We start from the raw sequence: 25423 nt of genomic DNA, 5'->3' as shown, positions 1-25423 counted from the left end.
TGTTTTCAAACTGTGTCGAAGTGTTTGGAACAATAAGATTCTATCACGAACAAACGTACATTGTCTATTGTAGTTGACGTTCTGTGGCATACTTTAGGCAGGATACTGATTTAATATTCATTCTTTATAAGTGCAAAAATATCAACTTCTTACATCGAAGCGGAGTATTTGTCCTCCATTTTTGTGTGTCCTAATCCCGTCCGATGACGTAGATTCTCCGCCGTGAAGATAGACCAGGTCGTAATTTTTCTTCAAGGCATTTTGTCAATAGAATTAAGTTTGTTTATTCTAATAAAAAAAAGCGGTAACACAGGTATACAGAATTAATGAGGAGATTGCTGAAGAGATAAAGTTATATTTATATGAGGACCAGAAAGACGGTGAATCAACATGAAGACTGAGATCTTTTTATCGGAGCTTTTTTATATGTAGGTATAATATAGGTATAATTGTAAGGTGTTAGGTTGCCCTTTTTGTTACAGAAACTTAGAAGAGAGATCTTGGTTTGGAATTAGCAATTAGGATGCATCTTTCCATGGCTATTTTTAAAACTGGTGAAATTATATATGAGGTATTATATAGCCAGAGAGATGTTTGGTGCATATACTTTTTCATGTTTACATTAGTGAAGGACTATCTATATAAAGATCTTTTTTTTGGTTAAATTTGATGATGTGTGAACACAATTAAGTAAATAAAAAAAAAGTATGATGGAGCTCCTTCTGTTGATCGACTACTGACGAAATGATTTTTATGATATTGGGAATTGATCTGATAAACTTTAGTGCTTTTCTCTCTGCCATTAAATATTCTGTATGATATAAAATTTGTATCAATGTTGAAGGACGAGCCTGAACTCTGTCTGGACCTGCCTGGGTTGTGAGAGGCCTCTCAAGGTCATTATTCCAATCGTACACCACAAGAGAAATAGGTCTTCCAGGAATGGAACATCTCCATCAATGTGTGTCAATTCTTCTTACATCATTAAAGCCTACTGTTTAAGATGCAGTGATTCAGGCACAAGGTGCTTGGTTCCAGAGAAAATTACCATCTTTTGACATTTTTATCTTAGGTGATGTATGAAATATCTAAGCGTCTAAGCATTTCAAGAGAAATCAATTCCATTTTCCTGAGGCATATAGTGAACACTATTGCTGGTTGGTAGAGAGAAATAGCGACCACTGTAATATTGGGGATTAATGTGCTTATATACAAGCAGCTTATTAGCTATGAGGTTGCAGTCTCTTATAGAAAAGTTTGATTATTAATGAAGGCAGTAATCTGCAAAGACTGCAGAGTTCTTGATACCTAGGTGACTCACAGCCATGCATAAGCTCTGTATGAAAACACATCAATGAAAAAATAAGTATTTCTCCAAGTAAAAGTAAAAAAAATCAAACATAACCTGCATTTGAGAACTTTAAAGTTGACAATATTCTCTTGAAATTGTCTTGCAGAGGAAGCACTCACATTGACAAATGAAATCCCTTTTACCCCCTAGTCTGTCACAGTTAACCCCCTTTAGTTGATAAATAGGCAGATCTCACGGCCTTAAAGCTGATTAAATCTGTGGTGAAAGTCCTTATTGGCCATATCAAAGCAGCTCCCCAGAAATGGATAGGGCAGGTGAGATCACAGTTAAAAATTGCCCAATCATTGTCATATGTACGTTTTGTTGATAATGTATACCAAGAACAGATGGGGCAGGTGTAAAAAAGACTAAGATTCAATGTGCGACACTCTTCACAAAGGTTCAAAGGTCATCTGCCGTTATAGCTCAGACCTGGGCAATGGTTAAATTCTACTATGTTCTTTTTGCTTACCATGCAGATAAAATTGTAAAATCTTGGAGCAGATGCTAATTTAGAGTGCTAAAAAGTAATGCATTCAAGAGTTCAAGCATGATACTGGTTGCATGCCAAACTTTGCAGATTAAAAATTTGGTTCTTGTGTTTCTGAGAATAAGTCAAATTAAACATAGACATTTTGCTGTTTATTGACATTAACCTAGCTATTTCAGTTATTAAAAAACTTTTCTGAAGTTTTTCATCAGACTTCAAATGGGGGTATTGTAAGTCAATATTAAAGTTTCTTTGAGATGAAAAACTGTGTTGGACAATGTTGATCACGCGGCCTGTTGGCTCAGCGGTAAAACTGTCAACAGAGTGAGCTAAGATAAAACATCTCACCTTAGGCCCGACCCACGACCAAACATCCCTTGGTAAATATACACACCATAATGGATAATTGTCACCCATTTAATGTTGGCATGTATACGTATAACATATTATGTGCTAAAAGGGAACAAAACCTCAAAAAGCCGGCAAACTGTTTCTTTGACTCTTTCTAGTATTGTAGTCTGTAAATTAAATAGCCACAGTTTGCTTGGTAACAGTGAATCACATGTTTGGTTTTTTGCCTCAATGATTCTGTTTTTCAAGATGCTATTATGATTCTGGTTTATTTAAGGATCAATTAATGCTCGGTGCCTTAAGGGCTAAGGGCATGCTTATTCTGTCTATATTTAATTTCTTTTAGCACTAACTTTCTCACTCATTATGGTGCATTGTATGAGTTGTGTCCCTTTTGTTATGTTTGCAAAGGTGTTAGTCTATCTAACATGAGGAATGTGTTTAATTAATATTTTTACTTGACTGTCACTTGAAATTTGATTTCAACCAATTTTAAACAAAAAAAGGCTACTTAATAGTTTTTTATGTCTGACAATTTTTAAACAAGGAGACTACTGTTTGGATTTTTAGCGCCTGATCATCACTTCAAATCGAGAGAAATTCTTTGTTTCTAATTCTAATAAAACTGTAATATTAGAAGACGCTGCTGCTTCATATTAGTAGATCTCCGATTTTTCGCACTGATTTTGCATAACACATTGAACTATTATAGTCCGACATAGGGACCTCTTCATTTTACAGATTCACAGGTTCTTGAATTCTATATCACGAAGATGAAGTGGCTTTACTTTGAATTGTTTTGTCTGCTGTCTCATAAAAAAGAAGCCCCTGTCATGTCTGGGTCAGAAGAACAAGGAGTGGATGTGTACATAATAATATATTTTATTAAGTTGTTGAATATCATTAGCTTCCATTATTTCAGCCGAGAAATTCAATGTTATTTACTAATCAGGCAAATATTTTGAGTTTTTCATGAATTAGTGTTAACCATTTTATATCAAATTTTGGATTTAACAGAGAATTTGCTCATGATTTGAAAATAATTAAGAATAAGCTGATATTTTGTATACAGTATCTTGTGTAGAAAGAGCCTTGTGGATAGGTGCTAAAATGAATAGGGACTTCTGGTAAATGACAAGTAAAGATTCATATATATACTGTATTAAGAATAATCTGATATTTTGTATACAGTATCTTGTGTAGAAAGAGCCTTATGGATAGGTGCTAAAATAAATAGGGACTTTTGGTAAATGACAAGTTAAGATTCATATATATACTGTACGCAGGGTACATACTACATATCAAAGAAGAGATTACTCAGTGTGATTGGTTTTCTTTTGTATTAAAGCGTTTCATTAACTCTCTGTCGTAGATCAAGGGACAGCAGATAACAATTAGAAATCCCGATAATGACAATGAGAGTGTCAATAATCTGTTGACTTTCCCCCCACTCAAGGTGTTTTAATAAGATGATCCTGGTTAGATCATTAAATCTCAGCATTACTATGAAGAGTTCTGTCACCCTTGTGATAACATACATGCTGAGTGTCAGGTTTTTATTATTAGGTTGGTTGGAGAAGTGCATTTAGGGTATTTTAATCCATGTCAGGCTGTGCAGTTCAAAGTGATTAAGTGAAAATTTGGCGTAAACCCCCAACAGGGTCATAAATCGGGTATCAGGGCTTTGTAATTTATGAATTTTTTTTTACTGAAAAAAAACGCATGGAAATTAGTTCAGACTTTGCACTCAAGAACATTTATTACTATTGAATCAAACTGGGACATGCATTGTTGTATTTGATGACTCTAAAGCATATTGAATTTCCAGTAGCAAAAAGCATTTGTTAATAATGTCAAGGAATCTATAATTTATAGATGCAATAGAATTAAGATTTTTTTAATTTGTGACTATTAAACACTGATTTTACTTCCTTGAATATTTTTAGCTAAAGCTTACATATCCCCTGCACTTGCTCACTTTGAAAAGTAGTTATAGTCCCATATTTTTGCCTACTTTTGTCAGCTATTGCATCTTTTATGCAATTTAGCAATTCCTGTAACATTGTTGGATTGGGGATGTCAGTTAATTATAAACCAAAAATAGACATTAAGTTGTTGATTTCCATGAAGTAATCTATAGATAATCAATAGTAACTATTGGTTGAAGGTCATGGACTTCAGGCTGAGTTCTGGGAGGTCTGGAGATCTGACATTATTACAGTTTACAGTGTAGGCTATGTTACAATCATATGGTAGCATTGATATCGTAGGGCCATGCTAGATAGAAAATGATCACCCATAAATTGTACAAAATGAATACACAGTATCCTTTTGAAGGTTTTGTAATAAGATGCTTTTGGTTAGTAACAATAGAAATATCTGCTTCCAAAATGTCTGCCTTTGGAACATCAGCTGCTGATTTTTGTTGACAACCAAGTTAGATCAGTCTAATGATTCTGATTGGTCGAGGAAGTCCATTACCTGTATAGTCCATGTCCTTTATCAATGCTATCAGGTTTTTTTATTCATAAAAATATGAACAAGTTCATCATTAAAAAAGAACCAGGTGAATATAAAGGGATAAAAATAAAATGTGTGTTTTTGAATGTCCTCATGTAACGGGCACGCTATCGGTCATCTTTCAAGGTGAATACACTTTTTTTCATGAATCAAGGAAAAATTGCATGTCTGCTGTATTTGTCCTTTCATGTTTATACAGGTCTAAAAATTTATGAGTTTTATTCTCACACCCCAAGTTAATAACATGCATGTATATTTTTAGTATACTTATAGAAAAAACATTTTTTTAATCTCACAAGACTATATTTTTAACTTTTACATTTTAAAAAAAAGATGTTCTCTCTCGTCAGTAAGGGTTTAATATTTTTTCATCCTGATTTGGGAATAATAATGCGAAAAAATATTACATCATTTTTTCCCCCTTGTTTCTTTAGATAATATTGTTAATCAGAAATATCAATAATAGGCTTTACTAGATGATGGTGTCGAGGGATAAAAATTTGGGATTGAGAAGATGCCAGGAACAATATTTAATCCTCTTCAGAAATAGAGGTGCAATATGTCACTCTTACAAAAGTGGAACAACCACCTTAAAGAAAAACACCAAATGATAGAAAAAAAATGTTGATGAAATTTAGGTCATTGGCTGAGTTACTGATAGTTTTGACATAATATCCCAGGTGATCGAAAATTCTGAATGTAACTTAATTCTCTTAACTGTGGCTGTAGGTAAATTTTAGTGTCAAGTGAAAAAAAGGTGTTTCATCATGTTCTGACTGACTTGAACAAAGGACCCTCAGATTATATCAATACACATCACCCCGCTTCAGAAAAGTCAGACACCGGAAAATCTCCGCATTCAGTAAAAATAGTTTTGTGTATTGGAGGTAAACTGGTAAGAAGTTTAAGATATGTGACATTGTGGGGGAATTAATTTGATATAAAGAATGTATTCTTGTAGTATATGATGGTTTGGAGCAGGTTTCAGCTTGATCCTTGCGTGTAACACAATGCTTGACAATGGCAAAATATTTGAAACAAATCGGAGCTTTTTGTTGTCAACTTCATAGTCTATACTCACCAAAGGCTTCAGGAAAATTAACTTTTTTATGTTTTGTCATGTTTAAACATTTCAACTTTATTTTCCTTTGAAACCAAGAAAAAGAAAAAACCACAAGTCATTTGCAATGGAATGCCTCTCAGATATCAAAATTATATGAAAAACCACAAAAGTAAATATGACAAATTTTGACTTTATGAAATTATTGACATGGGACAATGTTGAAATAAATTTTTAAGCCAGGATAACGATTTTTTTCATGAAGCCTACAATGTAACAAAGTGCCACAAACATCCTTGTATTTGTAATTATATTTGTATGATATGATTATGCGTGTGACGTGAAGCCACTTGAAATGCTCGAGAAATAAAGCGATTTGTTTGAGAGAATACGGAAGCTGGATTTCAGATGATAGCCATTTAAAGTGGAAACTTTTTAAAAGTTTTACTGTATTTGATTATTATTTCTTTTAATTGTCACTTGTTTGTCACATTATTATAACCTTGACTTTTTTTTTGTTAAGTTTTTCATAAAGAACAAAATGTCTTGTTTATATATGACTTTAATTAGGCTTGATTTATTCATAACTCTCCAAAACTCAAGCAAGAAATGAAAATTTATTATGTTTAAAATTCTATTTGGGATAATGCAGTTTTTTTTCCTGATTATGTTTAATATCATTTTAGTAGACTATTAATATTATTTTAAATTTTCTCTTATTGTGCTAAATGTTGCTATCAATATTTGGAATGCATTCTAGACCTTAAAACATTTTGCTTAAAATATTTCATCCCCTAGTCCCCTGTGAACACTTAGTATTACTTAACAAAAAGAGAATTGTGGGTCTTTTGGAGGGGATCAGCAAAAAAGTAAGGTGTATTATAGATCCCAGATTTAAGGTGGTATAAATTTCATCTTTCACCTGTATCATGTGATACATTATTATATTGTGAGGGACAAATTATCATGGTCATGTGAATTACATACAATAAATCAGTAACTTTCTTCACTAATTTTTTTTTATAATAAAAAAAATCATAGAATTCAAATGTATATGATTTCTCTTAATCTTAATCGAATCATTTAAACATTTTCGTTGTCAGTCCACACACTCTGCTTTTTAAATTTAATAAATAATTCTGTACTAAAACTAGCCTTACGGTACATATAATGACTGATTTATACTGATTAAATTTGAATCACAGGGTATGAAATGCTTCATTTATTTTGCATGTTCTTAGTATATTAATGGTTTTTGCAAGTGATAAAATTATGGAAATGGAATGTTAGTACAATAGTACAACCGAGAATCAGAGATGATGGCTGTTTTATAGAAGTTGCTAATTACAGTGTTTTTGCCCATTTACAAAATGAATAACAGAAAATTGGTCTGGTATAGAAAGTTTTATGGAGATGTAATTGCTCATTTGCATATTCCAATATCTGCAACTTTTGCTGTGACTCATGCCCAGTAGAAGGCTTTTGAAAAGAATAACTTTTGGCTCACTTCTGGTGGAGGAAATTACTTGGGTCTCTCCCCCAGTAGTATCCATGGTTATATGACTTGTCGGCAGTGAAATCTGCTTCAATTAGAAGCTTGATTTGAATGCAGGGTGAAAATTATGAGGAGAGGAGTAATATTTTTTCAAGACAGCTGAGGCTTTGGATAGATCGAATTACCATTTCTAACTCTTCAATTTTTTTTTTTTATCTCAAAGAGACATGAAGAAGCATTAGAAAGGCATAATGGTCTTAGAGCTATAGAAAAAGGATGATGGGCCCTTATAAGTAGTCCTTTCATTTCCTATGGATTCTCGGGGGAGTTGCTGATTAAATATTCCGTGCTATTGATGTACTCCTGGATTAGTGGCCGAGTCTTGCACTTGAATACTTTGCCAGGCTTTTTCTAACCATGTCCTTATGACCTCTTGCCTTCTATACATTTTCAATCATGAATCATTATACTGTCCAAAGGTGATTTTCCTTTATACACCATAATCCACAGAATAATCATAGAGATATATCGGGGTTTGGAAAATGTGACATTTCTCATACAAATGCAAAATTGTCTGCTTTTCATTCTCGTGTGTATTGACCAGTAAGAAGCTATTGGAGGAAAAAAAGAAAAAGGAGAGAGAGATTTTTATTGGGTTAGAGGTTGTATACCAAGACCAGGTGAAAGTCAATTTATGTCGGTTAACAATTTTCAATGGCCTTAAAATTTATTATACTGTAATTGGGTTTTTTGTATGTATTTCATTACAACTATTCATATTTCAAAGGGATCTGTAAACTTTTGAAAATGTGAAAATTTTATGAGGCAATTTAAATATTATGATAGGTACGGAAGGTGTAGATAAGAGACTGACTCACATGCTATGTGGGGTTTATTTGAGGTCTTATAATGGTCAAGGTTGCTAGATTTTAATGAGTGTAAAAATCTTATAGCAAAGTGATCAGGTATCTTAATTAAGCAGTGTACATACTTGAAGGTATTGGTTTTGAAGCACCTTAATATCGGGGAGAAGAGAGGACCATTTTATGATTATTGACCATTATTTGAGTTTAATATGGATGGGAGCTTTCTAATAAAAGGCTTTTTTTTTATTTCAAGGAGAAAAGTTATACTTTACAAATTAAAAAAAAAAATGTAATATCTTCCAGGGCTGTTCTTAATATGACATGTCTATTTTAGGGAAAAAATATGCACTACAAATGATTACTAAAGAAATTTTAACCAACCATTTGAAAGTCATGAATCTAAAATACTTTACAGAATTGCGTCGATAAATTTGTACTAGGTAGAATTTGGTGGGATGTTTTTGGATCTAGGAATGCCAGTTTGTGGTTCTGTAGAATAATAAAATGAATGCTTGCCTTGCTATCTAATCACAGTGAGAGAAAATTTAACTTCGCTGCACTAGAATACATATTGTTTGAATCCCGTCCAGCCTCTCCTCAGAACATCTGAGATGAAAGAGCAGGTTATGTTGTTGTATTCTTGTCCAATTAACTATCAAACAATTAGATTAAAAGTTAATATTGTTTCATTAAAAAGGAATTAAACAGTTTCAGGTTGGTATTGTTTGTGATTAGGATTTTTAGCTCACCTGAGCCAGTATGTCAAAATGTAATGTGATATATAACTTAGAATTCTTTTTGCTGGATTGGAAAGCTGGAATTCTTTTTGCTAGACTGCAAAGCAGAATCAGGCCCATGGATTGAAGGTGTCCATTGCCATTTTATTTAGCTGCTTTAACCCTGGCCTGTATGTTTGACTTCATTATTGCTTAGTTGCTAGGATGGCTAGATAAAATAAACATAGTAGAGAAATTTTGTTGGTGCTTGTATTAGAGCTGGCAATAGACTTCCAGCAGCGATATTGGATTGCTCTTTTGTGGAGATTCATGAAAATCATCTTTTTGACATAATATTGCCTGTATTACTAGAAATTTTTAGATGCAAAATTTTGCACAGATAGGTTTTCAATCAAATGCTAATTTTACATGCTTTATGGGATTGATTGAATGTGTGTTGTTTGCATTCAAGAATTTTTTCACTCATATAGAGTCATCAGCTGCTATAGATTTACCGTAGTGCCTCTACCTATGTTAAAGAAGCAATTAAGTGCTCAACCACTAGGCTACCAAGATGGTTATTTTTTTTAAAGAAGTAGAATGATTGTTTTCTATCCCTACAAAATTTGGCAAAACCACCCATGGATAAAGAGACTTCAAGTTTGTGAAGGTTTAGAGATAAACATGTTTCCAAGTGTTGTTATCTAGAGAAATATAGGCATAGAACTTTCAAAGTGACACTAAAAATCTTAAAGTAGGTATGTGAGCACTGCAGGCCATGGACCTTGGCCATAGACCTTTGGATACCTTTCTTAAATAGCAATTTTTGTGTCAATATATTTGCTGACTATAATCCAGTAACTGTGAAATCATGACAAATAACTGTTAATGCCTAGACCAATAAAAAGAGGTTATTGGAGTCTTAATGAGATTATTGTATAATAGCAGAGGAAATCTGTTATCAGGACTGCTGAAAAAATTTGAAAATTTGATGCCAGCACACTTTTTCACAAAAATAAGACACTTCCTTTGTGCTTTTAAGTGTTTATTAAAATAGAAATTTAATATTACAAGGGGTGATAGACTTGTGAATATCAAGGTGGTGAAGGAATTTGATATATTATCAGAGAAAATTTTCAGATGACACCTTGAAATTATCTGTTTGTCCTAAAGGATTCCTGAATTTCAAGATTTTTTTTTTATTCATTTATTTTTTAAAACCATTATTTCTGACAAATAAAAAAAATGCCTTCTTGATTTTTGAGTCTAATGATCTTTGTAATAGGATTTTTTATCCTAAGAGAAAATGGTTCTTGTAAAATACAGCTGGAAAGAAAAACATAGTTAAGTGTATAAGTTCTTTTGAGTCTTAATCACCCATATGTTGGCATTAAATTTGATGAGTTGACTAAATGTGAAATTGATGTCCTAATGGCTCAGGAAATTAAAGTGCCCAGCCCTGGCCTTATGTCACAGTGACAATGAAACCCCCCTAGTGGTGTCCAAACCATTTAGAAGAACAGCAGGCAGTTTTCACACACCTCAGACAAAAATAGATGAAACAGCAAAGCCTTTTGGAAGGTATTTTGACTGATCCCTTCAGACTCTTGATTGGGATTCCTGATAAGATTGTTATAAGGCTGATTTACCTATTCTTGTAACTTTGTACAGAAAAGAACCTTTACACCCCCAGAGAAACTCTTGATTGTGTGTCGGCTTTTGTAACCTTGTGGGTGTCCACGGGTCATATTGATCTGGACATTGGACCCCATACCTCTGGTCTCTCGAGGGGATGGTAGTCCTATTAATTTGAAAGGATGCCTTGGGAGGACTCTCTCTAATGTACTGTCCAGCTTTAAGAGACCACTGTCTGACACACAGGAAGTCTGCAATGACAGGCCAGAAAATTAATGGTCTTATTTGTATATCACATACTTTACACTTGATACATTTGACAGTTTAGACCCAGAGAAGGGAACAAAAATGTTGACACTTGGATTAGGGTAGAAAAATCCCTCTACCTATCTCTCAACAAAACATTAAAAATGAATGTTACTTATCCCAGATTGTATGATGTGCATATAACCATTACACCTGAAGTCCTTTAGTGCATTGCCCTATAATATGTCTGCTATAATTGAGCAATATGTGGTACATATGAATCACACTGGTATTCTAAATTTGTCCCAGTATAGATGATTCCACAGAAAATTTCTTTTATACACTGAGGAAGACAATAAAATAAGGTCTAATCAAGTAGGTGTATTGAAGTATCTTCGATCACTATCTTTATCTGCGTGACAGTGTGCATTCTCACAAAATATATTTGCTAATTGAGCTTCATAGCTTTGGTATATGTACATGATTTCCTGAATTGAACTGAAGAGCCTTGAAATGAGAAGAAACAACAAAAGCGATGAATGAGGTGATGGCATTGCAGATTCTTATGAAGTTGCCCCAAGAATATTGATAAAGATTTAAAATAAAATGGGGATTACAGTAATGCTAGTGTGACTTATTAAAGCTTTTATATAGGACTCAATTTTATGTAACCCCCCCCCCACACACACACACACACACACACACACACATAAAGTTCTAAACATATATAATGAATAAACTTGTTATTGGTATATCTCTTTATTACAAAACAGACTTTTAGTTGAAACTCGCTATGTAAATGAAGATTTCAATTTATAACGATTATCATAGAATTTCACAATTTTAACATTTGGCCCAATAGCCAATTTAAAAAAAAAGTGAGCTGGCCCTTTCATTAATGTATGAGATTAATTTATTCAAAAACCCAATAGGCATTGATTTTCAAATGATATTGTTGCTCATCTTTTATACAAAACAAAGCAAAAATGTTTTTATTTTAAAAAACAAGTTTAACCTTTTTTTAAAAAATGTAGAAAAAGTTTAAAATTATCATTGGAAAAGTGCAATCAAGCTAGTACAATATCATACAAGTAATATAGAAATACATTAAGGGTTCAGATATACCACCTACTTACAAAGCAATAGTGCCAGGCTCTCTATGGCAGGGCTGATTTTATTTCAGAAGTTTAATCAGATATTAAAAGCTGAGAAGTACATATGGCCTAATAGACCAAAATCCTTTTGAGTTCTTTTCAGCAGTAATTATATCATTTGTCTGACCTTCAGTCGAGAAATTATTATATAGAATATGTATTTGGCAGATTTCATTTACATAATTCGTGAAAGAAGCGGAAAAACATCAGATACGTCATATGCTCGTTTAAGGTGAAAACCCTGACAGCTAAAGTTCAGATTGTTCAGAAACCAAAATGATCAAAAAATAGGTCTATCTCTTCATCAGGGAATAAAAACCAAATAAGTATAGGAAAAGGTTCGAGTTGCCTGGGCAAATTATAATCTTTTTTAGAAATAATGGCCTTGTAGTTACCATGCTAACAGCTTTGCTGATGTCACCAGAATCAAATTAATTCACGTAGATATTGTAGGTATAGCTCTGTGATTTATTCTCTGTGTCACTTATCAAGGTAGACTGGTGATTATTTTGATTTGTCGAGACACGTTATTTTTGATAAATGTGTATTCATAACACACCATATTATTGTGTAGACAAATTAGGCTGTGATCAACTCACATTACAAGTATATACACCTAGTTCACATGTTGTGGCACATAAAGATTTCTGAACTTTCAACGATTGTTTTTTATCCCGTTACATAGTATTTTGTAATGGAAGTATGCTTCAATTTACCATAAATTCCCTTAATGTTGCTGTCCTCTATACAAATGATTAACAATACAAATTGCTTTTAGTTAGATTGCGGTATAATTGATACATTTTACCACTACCTGATGTAATTCCCAGAACTATCTTTCTAAATAGATATTTAAGTAATGCATATCATTTTGCAAGGTTTTTTTTCTTCCGTCTTGATTGCGGTGTATGGACCGAACATGTAGTGTATGTCTTGTTTAAGTCTTTAGATCTTCTTTTCTTCTGTCTGTGTGTCTGTATGTCCGTTACACTTTGCGTTTGCTTAGTTCCAAAGAAGATATTCCAAATATTTTTATCAAGCTGCATATGATGATATACATTGATAAATGCTATTCAATTGCTCAATTTTTATACCCCCCGCAAACAAAGTTTGGGGGGTATATAGGAATCACCTTGTCCGTCCGTCTGTCTGTCCGTCTGTCTGTGCAAACGTGTCCGGTCCATATCTTTCTTACGGAGGGACATTAGAATCTACTACTCCACACAAAGATTGCCCATGACTTAAGGGTGTGTCATGACCTTGACCCAAGGTCATTTGGGGAACTTCAAGGTCACTGGAAGAAAAAGTTCATAATTCGTGTCCGGTCTACATCTTTTTTATGGATAAACTTGGTAGGTTCTCATTTCATGCAAAGATTGCCCATGACCCAGGGGTGTGTCATGACCTTGACCCAAGGTCATTTGGGGAAGTTCAAGGTCACTGGAAGAAAAAGTTCATAATTCGTGTCCGGTCCATATCTTTCTTACGGATAAACTTGGTAGGTTCTCATTTCACCCAAAGATTGCAAGACCTAAGGGTGTGTCATGACCTTGACCCAAGGTCATTTGGAGAAGTTCAAGGTCACTGGAAGTTAAATTCATAATTTGTGTCCGGTCCATATCTTTCTTCTGGATAAACTTGGTAGGTTCTCATTCTACACAAAGATTGCCCATGACCCAAGGGTATGTCATGACCTTGATTCAAGGTAATTTGGGGAAGTTCAAGGTCACTGGAAGAAAAAGTTCATAATTCGTGTCCGGTCCATATCTTTCTTATGGATAAACTTGGTAGGTTCTCATTTCACCCAAAGATTGCCCATGACCTAAGGGTGTGTCATGACCTTGACCCAAGGTCATTTGGAGAAGTTCAAGGACACTGGAAATAAAATTCATAATTTGTGTCCGGTCCATATCTTTCTTATGGATGAACTTGGTAGGTTCTCATTCTACACAAAGATTGCATATGACCCAAGGGTTTGTCATGACCTTGATTCAAGGTAATTTGGGGAAGTTCAAGGTCACTGGAAGAAAAAGTTCATAATTCATATCCAGTCCATATCTTTCTTATTGATAAACTTGGTAGGTTCTCATTTCACCCAAAGATTGCCCATGACCCAAGGGTGTGTCATGACCTTGACCCAAGGTCATTTGGGGAACTTCAAGGTCACTGGAAGAAAAATTTCATAATTCATGTGTGATACATATCTTTATTATGGAAAAACTTACTTCTGAAAAACCCGGCGGGGGGTATTTTGTCCCGTTTGGACAGTTCTAGTTCAAATTTTGTGTTTTGCCTTTATACTATTACACTGCATCAAAATTTTTAGCATCATTTAATGACATTGAAGGGTGTTGCTCATAACGGGCATTACAGGGCATTGCAGTATGATTACTGAGGTCCCATTTCACTGCATAGAGGTGTGATCAAGGAAAGAACCTCAGTGGAAGGCAATGAGGACCAATTTCAGTGGAAAAGAAAATCCAAAACAGCAGTATTAGATTTTGTTCTCTTTAGATACTAACAGACAGACATTGCTTAGACAAAGCATCTAAGTGCTTTTCTTTAGATGAATGGATTTAGGTGAGAGTGCTGCAAACATTTGAATTGTTTTTTGAGTGTTTAATATGAATCTTCTTCCATCTTACAATAACTTTACATGTTGTGTGTAACCAGAATAAAAACTGTTAAATCAGTGTAATGCAAAACTTGGCTCTAAGTTCTTTATATATCCTTGAAATCTAGCAGGTGCATGTACATGTAGCTGGTGCAATTATGCGTGTTAATTTTTCTTTTTGTTTAATTTTAGTGTCTGGCCCAAAAATATGTGGTTTGAAGATCAAACTACATGGAGTTGTTTGTGTATTCACCCATACTGCCTCAGATCAACAGAAGCTTGTCAAGACAAGAAGCCTGTGTTATGATATATCTAAGGTATCTTAACTTTAACAGTCAATAAAAAACAAATATATCTTCTCATATACACTGTATTTAAAGGTGGAGTATTTAATGGATTTGAAAATGATAAAAGCATTGCCATGGCAATTGAAAACAAACAAATTACAGAAATCATATTATAACTGTTTTGTTTCTGGTTTCCATGTCACTTTTTTGAATATATACCATAGAATTTTTAGCAAAAAACATTGTAGTCAAGACTTCCACCACCTAAATAAAATAGTGTAGATTCAAGTTTGTTCAAAACATAACTCCTTTGGAAGGAGTGAGGGGGCACAATAGGCAATGCTATGGGAAGTAATCTTTCAATTTGAAATCTTTTTCAAAAGCAGCAAAGTCATGATATGGTCCATGACTACTAAGTTTATCTGCAAAAATGGGCATGTTTAATACCGGTACTTTGTTTGCTTATAAGTGTTAGTGAAAGTCAAGTTAATTATGAATTGATCCCCTTTAGGAAAAAATATGCACAGATATATATAAAAAGTGTGTTAAGGAATTGAGGGTAGGAACCATACATGATAATGAACAGCTTCATGAAGCATTAAAAAGCAAGCAAGTTGTAAAATTTTGGAGGGTATGGCTCTCTACAGGACCTGTGTATCACCATTAGCTGACATCATTGGTCTTGTACTGTTTTACTTTTGTGACAAAAATCCATGCAAGGTTTTTCAGTGCCATTTGATATCAGTTTTCTTATGATTACTAGGTACATTTCTTTAGGTATTAACTTCCCAGTGTATTAATGATGAAAAAAAAAAAAAGGTCAACTTCATAGCTAAGAAACTACGTCACTTAGAAGTAATTTACAATAGAAAATTATATCAGTTTTTCTTCTCCTGGTCTTAAAATAGCCAGTGTTATCATGAGGTAAGGATGAAAAAATAAATTAAATCAATTGTGTACTGAGTGTCTTGTGATAATTGCTAATGAAGATTCATCATTATAATGTAGAGTAATAAGACTGATTAAATCTGACAGAATCCAAAGTATATAGGTAAACTTCACCTTCGGGGAATATGACATGTTTTATTCTATGTATACCTATCCATTTGTCTTTTTCCATACATTTACATGTGGAGGCCTTAGGCAAAAAGACTGGTTAAAAAACAAGATATGTATGATTTATTTAGTTATCTTAATTTAATCTTTAAGAAAATTCATTTTTTTTCTCCTTTAATACACAAGTTCACTTATTTCACTTCCCTTGATTTTTTCAAATAATATTTTGATTTCTAGATTTTGCAAGACCTATGTCCTTACTCAACACACATACAATGAGAACTAGGGTACATTTTTCTCGATTTTGACCAAATGTATGTTATTATTGGCAATTTGGCCAGAGCAGTAAAATGCCTTCAGGGGTTAAATAAGGTCACAGGCTGCAGAGAGTGTCGGCTAACTCATTGATGTTCAGATCGCTAATGAATCAATCATTTTCTATTTCTGAGCTGTCCAGTCTAATTGTGTTTTCTGTTGGCAAAGACATTTGGCCTAAGGAAGGGACTAAGGTGACCAGTTATTAGCAAAGGATACATACATCTTCCCAATACACTAAATACCTGTCACTTTACCTGCCAATCAAACATAAACAGCCATATCTTGTAACACTGGCATATGGACTATAGGCTTTCAAGTCATTTGCAGGGCATAGCTTGATATCCAATTTCTAATTCCTTAAATGCAGATTATTAAAAAAATGACACAAAGGCAGTTAATTAGGATAAATGTTGGCTTTATTACGTAAGATATTGACACAAGTAAAAGAAATTACCGTAATTTCGGGAATATAGGTCGATGGGGTATATAGGTCGACCATTTTCAGCCTTAAATTTTGAAAAATCCTAAGATAGGTCGAACTTACTATATAGGACGAGGCTTTGTTTCCCGTTTTCTTAAGATTTTAACGCAGATACAACGTATCAGAACAGGTAAACCCCTAAAATTATCGGGGTTATTCCGTGACATGAACGTATCAAGAAAATAAACAGGTATTTTAATGAGTACAGCAATTAAATACTGTTTTGTAAAAAAATGTAGTTAAAACTTCTTTGAATTGTGTAACTACTTATTTTTCTCCAACTTGCCTGTTCAATACCTCCGTAGTTTCACACTGTTGTTAAATCAGAGGCATAAATAACACGTAAATACGTTATTATTTTACAGCTGTAAATCGGGAGATACCCGAGACCAAAGAATAGTAATTCCGATTTCAGAACAACTTGGACACATTCCTAATAAATTTTACTCAAACATTATTTACCGGTGGACGACAATTACTTCGATGTCCGCCATTTTTATTTTTCTTCTCCAGGGATTTGCTAAAACACGCAAATGACCATTGAATGTATATATCAAGCAACAGTAAAGAATTGAAATCATATTAACACTCTATAAGTTTAATTTATAAATTTTAATTGAGAATACATTCACAATTTGACTTTCAACATGAATTTCACGACATTGTTTGTTCAATGATGTGTAACACTAATACCCTATAATGGCACGTGGGTTTCTTAATCATGCCCCGCAGGCATTTAAACCAACAGTGAACACAGGTGTTAAACACCTTTGCGTACACAGTGTACGGTAAATCCCTTTATCTGTCAGACAATTAAAATTCTGTTAGAAGCCAATCTGTAATTAATTAATATTAAAAAAAAAAAAAAAACAGTAATGACTTTTTTTTTTTAATTAAATTTAGGAATTGAATTGATTATTTCACTCGTTTTACATTTAAATAAACATAAGACAATAAAAAATATTTGATATACTATTTCAATTTATCGCTACTAATAAATGGTAAAAACACAACAGTTGTGATCTTGAAAATTTTCCGTATTTTAAATTTTGATACGGTTGCGGTTTTACTTTTAGTACACGATCGCGACTTCCTAACTTCACAAGATGGATACCGCATGATGTTAATGGATAATACGTTGAGGAATTATTTAATAGATATAGCAACGTTGTTTTCCTTTGTCATCAACAGATAATTAATGGAACTTATTTTGTAAGAAAGCTATAGAATAAATATTTTATTGTTTACTGGAGCATTAATTTTTTTGCGAAAATAATCAAAAAAGTTACGAAAGTGGCACAGATTTGCTTTGAAATTGGCGTAAATTTTACTGATTTGGGGGCATTTTTCGTAAACTTGAGCCTTAAATAGGTCGAATTCTGAATATTGGTCAACCCCAGCGGTTCTGAGAAAAAAAGTATCGACCTATATTCCCGAAATTACGGTACCACTTTTATACAATACCTAAATTTAAAAAAAAATGCTGGTGATGAACTAGTTTGGCAAGGGTTTCCCCATTTTGGGATTTGAACTTTCATCCTCTGAGATCGATGAGAAATAGTGTCCTACAAGCTAGTAACCTTTAAGATTTCAGAATAGTCCCATTTCCAGTATAATTTGTCTCTACAAAACTAAGTAAATGACATCAATATATTGAAATGCCATAACATTACTACGTTTTAGTTTTGTCTGTGACACATTATTTGGACAGAATAAAAGAAGAACAAGGAAGACATACCATAATTTCTCTGTGGATGTAAAATAGGTGGAGAATCTGATCTCAAAGGAAAAATTTCCTTGTCTTTCAAATTTTCAGACACCCATGTAATTCATGAGGGGTTATAGGGTAAAGGGAAGTAATGGAAAACTGGAACTGAAAATAATGAAATGGTCCTATTGAATAACTTAAAGGAATTTTGTTTCTTCTAAGTTCCTTGGGAAAATTTGGTTTTTACTGCAGCTAATTGTCATAAATAATGTACAGTTTAAGCTCATTTTGAAATTGATGGGACCAAGAAAAAAATTTGAAATCAAATGATTCAAGATATTGAGGAAGAAATTCCTAGAGGAAGTAGTTGGGACTTTCAAATCAATTTGATCTATCTATGGTATTCAAGACATCAGTGTTTGAGATGGTCTTTTTCTTTGATCTCAGAAGTGTCGTAAAGTAGATTTGTTAATGGTCAGTTGCACTTGTTAAAATAGAGTTAAAAGTGTTGCTAAATAAAGTATCAAAGAAGAACTTTGAAAAGCTCAATCATGAACATTACAGAAGACTGACATAGGTGTCAATCTAAGTTTGACCATCATGTGAATGCTGTATGTTCATGTTTTCATTTCATTTTCTGATTAAGGAAGCATTGGTTCTTTGCAATTGCATTCCCATGGCACAGTTTCTCATCAAGACAATTTCAAGCAATAAAGACAATTTCAAGATTAAAATAAATTCACTTATAACACTTCAAATGTGTTAACAAATGCTGATCTAATCTCTGTTCCAAGAATATTTTTATAACAATATGAAAAGTAGGGAATTGGATACTTGTGACATTTTTGATCGCTTTGGAACATTGCATTGTCAAAAAATCCCCAAAATTGAGTGAATCAGAGGTTGATGAAGAGATGAAGTGGTCTCATGTCCTGACTAGAATTGTCATCTCCCAAATACAAGGAAATATTAGATCCTAATCGGGGAAGTGTTCGCTCGGTGTTTCTGGAAAGTGTCCACCAGGTGGCACAGTGACTGGTATGTACTGTTACAGTGCTCTTGGTATTTCGGAAAAAGCACCCGCATTCAATACACAGATAACGCAAAGTGGGTGAGAAACTCCGATGATTTAAAAACCACTTCTAATTATACGTACCCAATTCTTTTTGTTATTTGCTTTTACTTCAGTGCTTTTATTTATGTGTGGAGAGTACTGATTTACCTATATACCTCATTTGTAATGCTTCTCCTGTGGTTTTGAGTACTGAAACTCAATCAAGAGTCATAATACTTCTTCCTCTTATCCAACCAGTGCTTCACTTTGTAGTGATAGTTAGTGCTAGAAGCCAAAAAAAATGAAAAAAGGTTTTTAAGTTCAAGTTATAAAAAGACATAATTATGAGGTAAATAATCGGTGTAAAGTAAATCTTTTTAACACCAGCATGTTTATGTAATAATATCTTTAAGAGTGTATTAAATGTAGGTATTAGTAATACATTCAACTCATTCCTGCACCTTTCCTTTTATCTTGTCTTTCTTTCTACCTTCCTCCGGATTCTTTTTCACTCGGGGATGTTTATCATAGGTTTATTTACACATACCCATCTGCCACATGCTATTTACATATTTTAAGGTTGATTTTATTGGGTTATGTTAACAGATGTGACCACAGTAACAGCTTGGATGATAAAAAGCTTTCCGTGAGCTGAGCACCCCACCTGACCATCCCCAACAAACGAGGCCACACAGGTGAGAACATATATGTCCATAGGCATCCAGGTACACACCAAAGAAAACGGCAAATTAATGGCTGTTGAAATTAATTTTATCCGCTTTGCCCTGACATAGAAGACAAAAAGGTTGTCCGATGGTTGTAGATCATTAGTAGAGACTATTCTGATACTAGATTGTCATATTTCAACATTATGATATGACTTATGGACTCTTACAATATAAGGGATAAAATGATATACCCCCTGTACCCTAAGCACTTCATATCACAGTATACAAGAAGGCTTTAAAGATGGATTTTTATATCAAAATCAAATAAAAATAATTTTATTTTCTATAATAAAGATTGTCATCATCCACGTAACTATTTTTACTGTCTGGGTGCACTTTAACTTTTTTTAAAACACTCTAATTATCTCTCTTTATGAAACATTGTACTTAATATTGATTAATGCTCTGATTGAGAACAATATCTGTCCCATCATTCATGTTTATTTTCTCTTTCCTTTTAACTTTTCAGACAGTATTTTATTTTTCATCAAAGGCTTGTAATTCACATAGGAAAATCAAAAAATATTATGTCAATTTCATTAGTAGGCATCCATGCACAGTATAGCAATTTTTTAAGTTGCTAATGGTTCGTTATTTTAAAGTACACATGTCCTAATTGATGAGGAATGGTGTTTGTATCGATCCGATTGCTATTTTCAGTTTTGTTGCTCGATACAGTAAAATTTATTGTTGTTTATTGGGAGTTTTCTTCTTTTGCGTCTTTTAAGGCTTGTGTCATATAATCTGCTCCAATAACGGTCAAATGAACATAAAAACCTATAATTAACACGATTCTCTGATGACATCTGATTCATAGTACGAAAGGGTATTGACATTTCAAAAGCCTGTGTATTTCATAATTTCTTTTATTTTAGGATACGTTTGATAAAGAAGAGAAATGCTGAAATGATTAACTTAAAGCATTTTGTAATAATTAAAATGACATTTATAAGACTTTTGACTTCAGAATCTAAATTGCATAATGAGAGAAAAAAAAATTTAATCTATACAAAACAATTAAGATTTAGGTCATGTGTAATCATCTTTCTTAATTATCAGTCGACCAATAGAAATAATTGTTTTATTGGTATATATGTACTTATTAGCCTGACATGTATTAGTTTGACGTACAGATCGGGTGGGTGTTTGAGTCCCTAAAACTGAGATTATATTTACACCACAGGTAGTTGTTGCATTGTTTACAACCTCATATTTGTCCTTCAATTACACCTTTCATGCAGTACGTAATAAAAAAAATCATAAGTGGGCTAAGATATGGAAAAGACCAGTCATTTTACTTCCTAAAACCAATTAAATGTTAAGTTCTTTTTATTATTATTATATTACTCAGGTAACTTATTTTGGGACTTAGTGCTCCATTTGGGTGGGGAAAAACACAGTATTTTTATTTAGGTAATACACAACTTATCGTAGAAGAACAACGTAAACACTGATTAAAAGTGCAACTGCCGGAATAACATTAGTATTTTTACGTACCTGAGAAGTATAAAAATAGACCAGTTATACAGCAACAAGCCCTCTGTTAGTATTATGAGATAGAAAACTGTGAAATAACCCAGATATATTTCAATATAGGACAGAATGACACTCATGATTTTTTAAGGGGAAGTAATATCCCCTTCTGATATACTTTGCTTCTTATTGAGAAGGAACTGGGACAGAGATCATAATAATTAACTTAAAGAAAACAAAACAGCTGATCTCTGATGTGAAGGTTAGGAGCCTTACAAGAAACTGTGCCAATTTTTTTTTTCATTTGCACTTGGTGATCACATAATGAACACTATGTGTCAACATAAGCTGTCAATTTTTCGGGAGGGCGGATGATGTCATGAGGGGTCATTGAAGGCCAGGACCGTGTAATTTTATCTGTGTATTACCCCGTGTAAATACACCATGTGAGACATGCTTTTGCAACATTTATATTGGAACTGAACATAACAACTTCATGTAATATCAGTAATCAGCACTGGCAGCGCTGAAAATAGCCAGCTTCTTATTTTGGCAAACTGTGACCAGAAACTTTAGTGGTTGTTTACAGTTGGCTAAAAATCCTAAATTGTTTCTAATGAAGAAAACTGTCAACTCTTTAAGTGCACTAAGTGTACATCTCTTTTGATATTCTTTCAGCCTACTAAATGGAACTAATTTTCAAACATGAGTTTTTATCGGTAGATGCCAGTGAGGGCTGATTGACACAAGGGTTGATAACAGTTCAATGCTCACATATAGGGGAGCCATACAGTCAAAACATAAGGCTCAGACAAAAAATTAGATCTCGGGCTAGATTGTTCAAATTACAAAACACCATGGGCTTGTATGGGTACTGTCTTTTGTCAAGAAATGCTTCATTAGAGGAGCTAATGGTTCAGACTAGGTGTCTAAGTTACAGTCTCAAAATAGAAATATATCCTATCTCCTCTTCTCTTTTTAAAGAAGGATTAAATGGACTTTAAAAATCATTAACCTCAAGAATTATATTTTTTTGTAAGATAATAAATTTTCAATAAAATGTTTGTTAAAGTTTCATAACAATTCATTCGGATTTATTATACCCCCCGCAAACGAAGTTTGGGGGGGTATATTAGAATCACCTTGTCCGTCTGTCCGTCTGTCTGTGCAATCGTGTCTGGTCCATATCTTTCTTACAGAGGGACATTAGAATCTACTACTCCACACAAAGATTGCCCATGACCTAAGGGTGTGTCATGACCTTGACCTAAGGTCATTTGGGGAAGTTCAAGGTCACTGGAAGAAAAAATTCATAATTACTGTCCGGTCCATATCTTTCTTATGAATAAACTTGGTAGGTTCTCATTTCACACAAAGATTGCACATGACCCAAGGATGTGTCATGACCTTGACCCAAGGTCATTTGGGGAAGTTCAAGATCACTGGAAGAAGAATTTCATCATTCGTGTCCGGTCCATATCTTTCTTATGGATAAACTTGGTAGGTTCTCATTTCGCACAAAGATTGCCCATGACCCAAGGGTGTGTCATGACCTTGACCCAAGGTCATTTGGGGAAGTTCAAGGTCATTGGAAGTAAAATTCATAATTTGTGTCTGGTCCACATCTTTCTTATGGATAAACTTGGTAGGTTCTCATTTCGCACAAAGATTGCCCATGACCCAAGGGTGTGTCATGACCTTGACCCGAGGTCATTTGGGGGAGTTCAAGGTCACTGGAAGAAAAAATTCATAATTCCTGTCCAGTCCATATCTTTCCTATGGATAAACTTGGTAGGTTGTCATTTCACACAAAGATTGCCCATGACCCAAGGGTGTGTCATGACCTTGACCCAAGGTCATTTGGGGAAGTTCAAGGTCACTGGAAGAAAAAATTCATAATTTGTGTCCAGTCCATATCTTTCCTATGGATAAACTTGGTAGGTTGTCATTTCACACAAAGATTGCCCATGACCCAAGGGTGTGTCATGACCTTGACCCAAGGTCATTTGGGGAAGTTCAAGGTCACTGGAAGAAAAATTTCATAATTCGTGTCCGGTCCATATCTTTCTTATGGAAAAACTTACTTCTGATAAACCCAGTTGGGGGTATTTTGTCCCCTTTGGACAGTTCTAGTTAGAACACAAATATTTTTAGAAAAATATTGCATAAAAATTCTTTATAGATATATGTGTGACAGTTTTGCTATAATTAGCTGGTATTTCCGTGGGCCATCGGTCAGCTGTTTTTTGTTTGTAAACATAGACTCATCCCCTACTGATGTGAGGATGACACCCGGTGAAGGCAGCTCATGCTTTCCTAAGGATACTTCACTCCATTTCCTGGAGGTAGTGGAAACATGTGTGGATTAATATTGTATACATGTAGCATGTGATAAGAAAAATGTGCCCTAGCTTGTAAACTTAAAATCTTATGGCCATAGTATAAGTACTGGTACTTTTATTCATCATTATAAGGAAGCAATAATAATATTTGCTGTAATTGTAAATTTAAGGACTTCAAAAATTATGAAATTTCTGAAAGATGAAGATAGGATGAAGTTTTTAGTGCATGCATGCAGCTTTTCTAAAGTGTAGACATGTAAAATCCCGTAACATGCTTAACATACCTCACTACCAGTACATTTAAGTTTGAGTTTTTCTGAGTATAGTTTATCATATAATCTTGATAAAAATGACATTCTGTTGTGTGAATACTTTTAAGACTTCACTGCACTGATTTTTAGTCTGGTTATAAATTTGTCACTTGACACAATATCATCTTTTTATGGCCATATAAAAATCAAGCATTTAAATTTTATGTGGAGTTGATCTTTTGTTATTTTTCTCCTTTTCTCTGACTTTCATCTCTTAAATGTTATTTACTTATGTATATCTATATATGAAACTTTATAGCTGTTTCATGTGCACAACAAAAATTGCAATTACCTAAAATCAGTCTTTCTGTGAATTTGCAAAACTTCAGAAGGAAAAGGAATATCAGGAAATCTAACCCATTTTATCACAGACAAACCTTTTGACTTTAATGAATAATATTTCTAATACACATTTTAATGTCTTCTTCGTTTCTCTGTTCATTTAACAGAGGAGATCTTGAGAGCATTGCCGTTTGATGAGTCGCCACAAACTTCATTATCTCTCATTATGAAGTAGTTTGATGTTACCGAAAAATGGTTCATTTCAATTATCTTTTTATAGCACACCCCATGGAGACGTATTTGAAATCACTGAATTAAACTTTCTGTCATGTATGTTTGTGTAAAAGGATTTGATATTTTGTGGTTTTATCAAGAACTTCTCCTGTGTGTTTGTATGTGTTTTAACCCACTTCTTCCCATTAAGCTGTCTCGACGCCATGTCTACTGTTACCAGTTACTTCAAAACCCAGCGATTGTTTCCTTTCAAATAATATCAAGACAAGTCACATTCAATATTTTTCACAAGATAGTTGTTGAAAATCCTTTGCAAATAATCACAAAGTTAAGGCGTGAAATGAAATCAATTTTTTTTTTTAAATATACAATGGTGACTTGAGAAGAAAGTAAGTATTAAAATTATGTGGCAAAGAATGATAAAGCTGCCTGCTATTTGCTATTAGGCAGATGATGTTCAAAAGCTGTTGTTTGTCGATTTTTAAAATCCCACTGTAAGCCTAGATCTAGCATAAGTAGATGATCTTGTCCCGTGGGTCCGTTATTTATGTTTTCTTTTTCCCTCTCATGACAATACTTCTAACATTTTAACACCTGCTAATAATCATAAACCCATCATTTTTGTGTCCTGAGGCCTTGCAAAAAAATTAT

At 33.6% G+C, this 25423-nt stretch overlaps 1 long non-coding RNA gene across 2 annotated transcripts in view; it reads left to right on the top strand.

The window, feature by feature from the left end:
- Positions 1–20231, top strand: part of LOC134271307 (uncharacterized) — a 57447-nt gene extending 37216 nt beyond the window's left edge. The window contains exons 4-5 of one of the 2 annotated variants that reach the window (XR_009992997.1): positions 14691–14815; positions 20009–20231. This is a non-coding gene — a long non-coding RNA (uncharacterized LOC134271307). The remainder of the gene's footprint in view (positions 1–14690; positions 14816–20008) is intronic. The other variant, XR_009992998.1, reaches the window with a different exon arrangement.
- Positions 20232–25423: the final 5192 nt, after the last annotated feature.

Source organism: Saccostrea cucullata, unplaced genomic scaffold (assembly GCF_032062105.1).
Source record: "Saccostrea cucullata isolate Sc308-1 unplaced genomic scaffold, CSIRO_AGI_Scuc_v1 ctg2045, whole genome shotgun sequence".
Classification (NCBI taxonomy): domain Eukaryota; kingdom Metazoa; phylum Mollusca; class Bivalvia; order Ostreida; family Ostreidae; genus Saccostrea; species Saccostrea cuccullata.
This window is presented reverse-complemented; position numbering and strand designations above follow the sequence as displayed.